We start from the raw sequence: 6,428 nt of genomic DNA, 5'->3' as shown, positions 1-6,428 counted from the left end.
AACGGCGACTATCTCCTCAAACTCGGTCTTGAGCCTCACATAGGTGGCAATCAGAGCTCCTGGGGTAGGCACAGTGGGGCCCTTGCTGTTCTTCCAACTTTCTTTGAGGAGTTTGTCCGCCAACGTCCTCAACTCTTTGGCCAGTGCTTGTTTCTTGGAGTTCTTCGTCTCCATGGGTTGGCCCGCCAACATGGTCAACTCGTTGGTCGGTGCTCACTTCCTGGAGATCGCTGTCTCTAGTGGGTTGTCCGCCGGCAACTCTTTGCCTAGTGCTCCAGCATCCATCAATGAACTGACAAACAAAAAGCAATCAAAAGGAAACCACAATCGCAATAAAAACAGGAAAAGAATAGGATGTGAGAATCGGTCGATGCTTTGCAAAAAGAAGATTATTGGAATGAAAATATAGCAGCATAACTGATTCGCCCACCTTTCCTTTGTCGGTAGAGAATAAAAATGGCAGAAGTGAGTAGCCTGGAGTGAGGTTTTCTTCAAGAAAGGGAAGAAAGGGCTTGAACGAGCGTTCCAATGAAATGATGGTTGCTTCGTCCAGTCCAACTTGGAGGCCACCTTACCACTGCTGGTAAAGGTGTGGGTTTTGTGATATGACGGGTCATGACGGCCACACCGAGGTGACAGGTCAGTCTCGACTGTAGCACCTCGCTGTGATTTGGTGGATGGCACGCGGGCCCAGATGCTTTGAAATGTCATTAACTTGATTTTAGTCTTTTTAGTATTTGGATCCAAGCATGGATGAGGCTAACAAGTTTTAGTCCCACTACTTTTAGTCATGAGACTAAAACGTATCCAAGCACTCTCTCAATATTGTGCACCGCGACCAAGGCGGAGAGGAAAACGAGAGAACTACGTAATTAATGCATGAGTTTAATTAGGGTAGTTTTGTAAAGTACGAGATACATTCCTTCAATCGCAAAATGCCTTGGTTCATGAGATTTGAGATTTGAGCCCTATAAACCGGAAGGGAGGGGGTACTGCACACGGTGTAGTCTAGTCACTTGTTTTTTTTGAGCCAAAGTCTAGTCACTTGTTGAAATCTCTAGAAAGGCAAATACTCCTTTCCGGTTTACATGTTTATACTACTCCCTCTGTCTAGGTGTGTAGGTCATCTTACGAAAACCAAATAGTCCCAAAACACTTAGGCGCGGTGCATTAACTTCTACCTTGTTTCTTGTTTCTTGACATACGTATCATACAATAAGAGATGAGATGTGTGCATGCTTTTAATGACTTGCAATGGCTAGTTCATTGCATGGAATGCTATTAATTAGCAAATAAACATTGGTGACCCCAGGAGCAAACGGTGCTAAGCACGTGGACCTATGCAAAATGAGTATCAACCAATGGATAATGGAGTTTAATTATTAAACAATAGCAATTTTGTCTCATGCAAGAGCCTGGCTAGTACTCTAAGGAACCGCACCACGCGAGCGTTCGCAACTGCCACGTTCGGTTTGCACTTGGCTCTTCGCCTCTTCGACAATACGAACAATGATGTTACTCCTACTTCTACAGTATCGAATCCACTGCTGCATGTCCGTCCACCTCGTGCGGGAGGGATAGCGTGTAGCGAAAGCTTCTACTTACTGCTCCTGCCTTTGCGTCCATGACAGGTGGGCCCAACAGGTGGTTGGCCCACCTGTCATGCAGCCAAAGGCAGGTGCAGTTAAGGCACCGGAGCTCAGTCTGCGAGGGAGAGGGCGTCGTAGTAATCAAATTTCTCGGGCTTGTACGAGTTGACACGACACATCAAAGCACTGCATTCGATAAAAGTCTTTTTACACATTTCAAATGGGCTACTTCGTATGTAGGAGTAGAGATATTCTGCTTCGTATGTACTCCCTCCGTTCCAAAATATAAGTCTTTTTAGGGATTTCACTATGAACTACATACGAAACAAAATGAGTGAATCTACACTCTAAAATATGTCTATATACATCCGTATGTAGTTTGTAGTGGAATCCCTAAAAAGACTTACATTTAGGAATGAAGGGAGTAGTCACTTGTTGCAATCTCTAAAAAGACCTATATTTGGAAACGGAGGGAGTACAATGCATGCATGCATGCCGTGACTATAAATTTTCATGTGTTGATTTGATGCACCTTGCCTAATTTTGACTATAAATTTAACTAACCAAATTTTCATGCATGTCACAAAAAATCACAGGACTGTTTGGATTGTGACTATGTTTGTCTTATGTTGCCACAGTATTTTTCCCACACTTGCCACACTTGCCTAACCTGAGTTGCTCAAATTGTTAGACACACTTTGGCTTGCCTAAGGGAATCTTGCCACAATTTTTGTGTCTATGACATGTGGGGTTCACTGCTAATAAAAAAAATTCTTGTCTTAGTTGTGGCTAATAAAAAGACATATATTTAGGAACGGAGGGAGTAGAAAATATAAATAATAATGCATGTTGGGGTAACCCACGTTTCCGCTAATTTTAGCCGTGGGATTGTTCACAATTTTTACGAGGGGGTGGTTGTTCATTTAATGGAGGGACTTGTAGTACTACTAGACTTGAACAATACAAAGTGCGACCTGGCACACCGTAACACCACTTGGAACAAGAGGGTAGATATCTCAAAAAACAATCAACAACTAAAAAAAACTGCGACCTGGCATGTAGTAGTACACAATTTTAAACGATTGTTTTGATGGAGTGAAAAAGGAAAACTACCCCACTACTTATATATAGGTCGGAGCCTCCGCGCTTGCTTGATAGGGCTGCTCTATTCACACACTCTCATCCTCTCCAGATCTAAACAAGATAGGGGTAGTAAGCCTGTCTTTCTCCATTCAAAAAACACTGGCTTTCTATCCTCGCCGCTGGTTACAGATCCGGACGTATCCCCCTCCACCGGTGAAGGGGAGGAGGGGCAGCGTTTAGGCCGTCGTCGACAGGGAGGGAGGAGACCCACTGCCGGCCGCACCATTATCTCTGGCCGAGCATCGGCGCGGGAGGTCCTCCGATCCCTTCGTCGTTGCCTGTGGGTAGATCCGGCCTCCCGCCGCCTACCTATCCACATCCTGACGACCTTCAGGTATATCTTCGTTCGAAACCGCCTTAGCTCTACTTCCCCAGCTCGCTACGTCGCTGCATGTGCATCATTTTCTACCTCTCAGCCCCTCTCGATCGGATGGTCCAACGTCACCTATTTTTTTCTTCTATTGTTAGAGGTAAAGCTACTTCATGGAGTCGAATCTTGTACTCCCTCCGTCTGAAAATACTTGTCATTGAAATAAAATGGGGGTGGGGGAATTTAGTATGTACATCGGACTTGGTACAAACAGGAAGGAAAGGGGATGAAAGTAGTACTGACTAGTCATCCAACCAGTCTCTTGGTCGAAAAGGGAAATATATGGGTAACGCTGTACACAGTGGTATGACTAGGACTAGATTTGCTATTCACACATAGGAGTAGGTGGCTAGAGTGAACAAAAATGGGACCAACCCAGATATGTTTCTTGGATATTTGTTTCTCGGGGCAACAAACTATGAATCACCACTTTATGCCCCTGTTTACATACATGGTGTTGTACTGCTGGTGCACCGACTGTCCCATGCTCTTATACCAAATATTTAGGCTCCAGTCGGAATAAAGGGGAAGAAAACATAGGCCTTGATGAAAATAGAGGAATAGGAAAGGAATGTAGGTATAAAACTATGGAACAGCGAACTGGAGGAAACTCTCAAGAGAATGTGTTCGGATGGACTACGAAATGTATAGATTTGTTTTTTTAGAGTAGCATGCTTGGCAGTATGAGATGCTATTTGTTTATTCAGCTGCACAGTGACTACTCTTGTCCTCACCTCACGTACCACACATAGGTTGATTTTTTTATTCCGGCAAACACAGCACATCAACCTGTCTAACACATGGCAGCGAGCGCCTGCCTCGGGCGTCCACCCAAACAATGAGCAACGGTGGATGTTTCTAATCCGATGGAATCAGTACTACCAGACCAGCTTTCCTATGAAACACTATTCACCTTTCCCGTGTTCCGAACGGTTGGAAGGGAAAGAATATGGTAGGAATTGTGTTCCTACAAAAATCCTGCGCCAAACATGTGAACCTAACACAGCCTTAGCTGTTCTTAATATAATGTCCCTGGTAAAAATGAAGCCATGCCACTGTTTTTGCCTGTAATTGTTTGAGACTCTAACAAGTTTAGCCAAATGTTTTTGCCTGTAATTGTTTGAGACTCTGACTGTTTCCCCTGTGCCTTTTTGTGCAAACAGGGATATCCAATTCACCTGGTTGCTGTTGTGACCTTTTGGTGCACTGCACAAAACTCTTCTTAAAAGAAGTGACTTTTGTGCTATTTAACTGGAATGTTAGATGGAACAGTTGGTTCATTTTGGTGGAACTGCACAAAGGGAGATCTGTGTTCCAATCCTCATCATCCATATTGGTGCCATAACTTTCCTTTAGGTAAGAATGATATTTAATCGATGTGTTCATCTCTATTTTCCAACTGCCATGAGAAAATAATGTGTTTTTTACTAGTACACTTATACTCCCTCGCTGAAAAAACCAATTCTGAATTAGAAGGCCAATCATGTACTTGGTTTCACCAACTGGTGAGGAGAAAGAGAAACAGAGCATGAAGAGGAAGAAGAAGAAGAATAAACAGTGCCAAGGCGATCTTGCTGAAGCTAGAGGCCTCAGTCGAGGCTATTCAAGGGCTCCGGCAATGACTACCTTACATGTGAGACGATCCTCCAGGGAGCCCTTCCACTTCTGCTGTCTCACTTAATTAATTAGGAGCACTTAAGTACCACTAATTTATTACTGCCTAATTTTCCTGTTGGAGTTAAACAAATCTTTAGTAGGACCCTATGTTGAATCATGTACGTGTGAATGTTTGTCTATGTAGGTGAATCATGTGGTGGAGCAGGGAGGGAATATTATTAGTGTCATGACATAATAGTGCTATTGTTTTGCATGTCAATTTATTGCCGTTGGTTCAATGAGGCAATGTTTTGCGTATTATCCATCATGAATTTGATGCTACTGTTTGAGTAATATGCTAATGTTTTCCTATCCTTTCTCACTAAGCTAATGAAGGTTTCACCTTGTTCCTACTTGTGCAAATAGGGATCATGTTGTGCCAATTATACATTTTAGTGGAACTACACAAGACAATACAATGAACTGTATCCCAGCCAGTGCTTTAACTCCGCTGGAAGTTCTTGATAATCTTTCGATATAATCTCAGCACTGGTAAACAAGAGTGATTTCAACCATACATTTGAAGTGCACACAAATATATACTATTGTGTGATTCCAGTGTGTGCTTTATCATCTCTTATGGGACTACATGAATAAGCTTTTTTTCTCAGGTTGGTACGGGCCTAAGGCCTTCATCCATATTAGTTTGTTGTCATCTCTATTTTTATCGTGCTACTGTCATGAGAAACTCCTTTATATTTGCACTTTTAAGTTTTGCAACCTATGATAAATGGCAATGCTTTGAGTGTTGAGTTGAGCTAATTGGCACTGATTAAATAAACCAATACCTCTCTTTAAGCAAGACTACTATGTTGCTAACTTTACCCATTAAGATAATGAGGGTGCTTCTATTTGTTAGTGTATGTTTCATCAACTAGTCCCACTATTACAGTAATCTCACTCTCTCAATATATGTGCCAACAGGGATGCTCGATTTTGGTGGAATTGCACAAAAACTTTGGGTGCTTCATTGTAACGCCCCGGATTCGATGCACCAGGTGTCTTCTAGTTGTTCGCCGTCGTTGTCATGTCATTTGCTTGTGTGTTGCATTTTATCATGTCATCATGCACATTGCATTGCATACGTGTTCGTCTCAGGCATCCGAGCATTTTCCCCGTTGTCCGTTTTGCAATCCGGCACTCCTATGCCCTCCGGCGCTCCCCTTTTCGTCTCCTGTTGTGAGTGAGTGTTAAACTTTCTCGGAATGGCCCGAGGTTTGCCAAGCGGACTTGGTATAGCACCGGTAGACCGCCTGTCAAGTTTCGTGCCATTTGGAGCTCGTTTGGTACTCTAATGGTTAATCGCGTAGCTCGAAACCCCCTTTCTCTTTGCAGCCCAACACCCCTTCCAAAGTGGCCCAAAACCCAGCAAACTCCCCTCCATGCTCTCGGTCGTTCGATCACGATAGCGTGGCCGAAAACCGCTCCTCATTTGGACACTCCTAGCTCCCTCTACCTATAAATATGTGATCCCCTCCGATTTTTCGCGCAGTCCAACCCTAGCTTCTTCCTCCTCCAGCCGCCGGACATGTCCGCGCCCCACCGGACATGTCCGCCCGCGCCCGCGTCCAATCGGAGGCTGCCACGTGTCGCCGCCGCCTCCACCCACCGCACCGGCCCGCCGCAGGCCCGCCGAGCCCGAGGTCGGCCCGCTCGGCCCGCCCCGACGC

This window comes from Triticum dicoccoides, chromosome 2B, assembly GCF_002162155.2.
Source record: "Triticum dicoccoides isolate Atlit2015 ecotype Zavitan chromosome 2B, WEW_v2.0, whole genome shotgun sequence".
NCBI lineage: Eukaryota > Viridiplantae > Streptophyta > Magnoliopsida > Poales > Poaceae > Triticum > Triticum dicoccoides.
The sequence above is the reverse complement of the archived record's forward strand: the minus strand, read 5'-3'. Positions refer to the sequence as shown.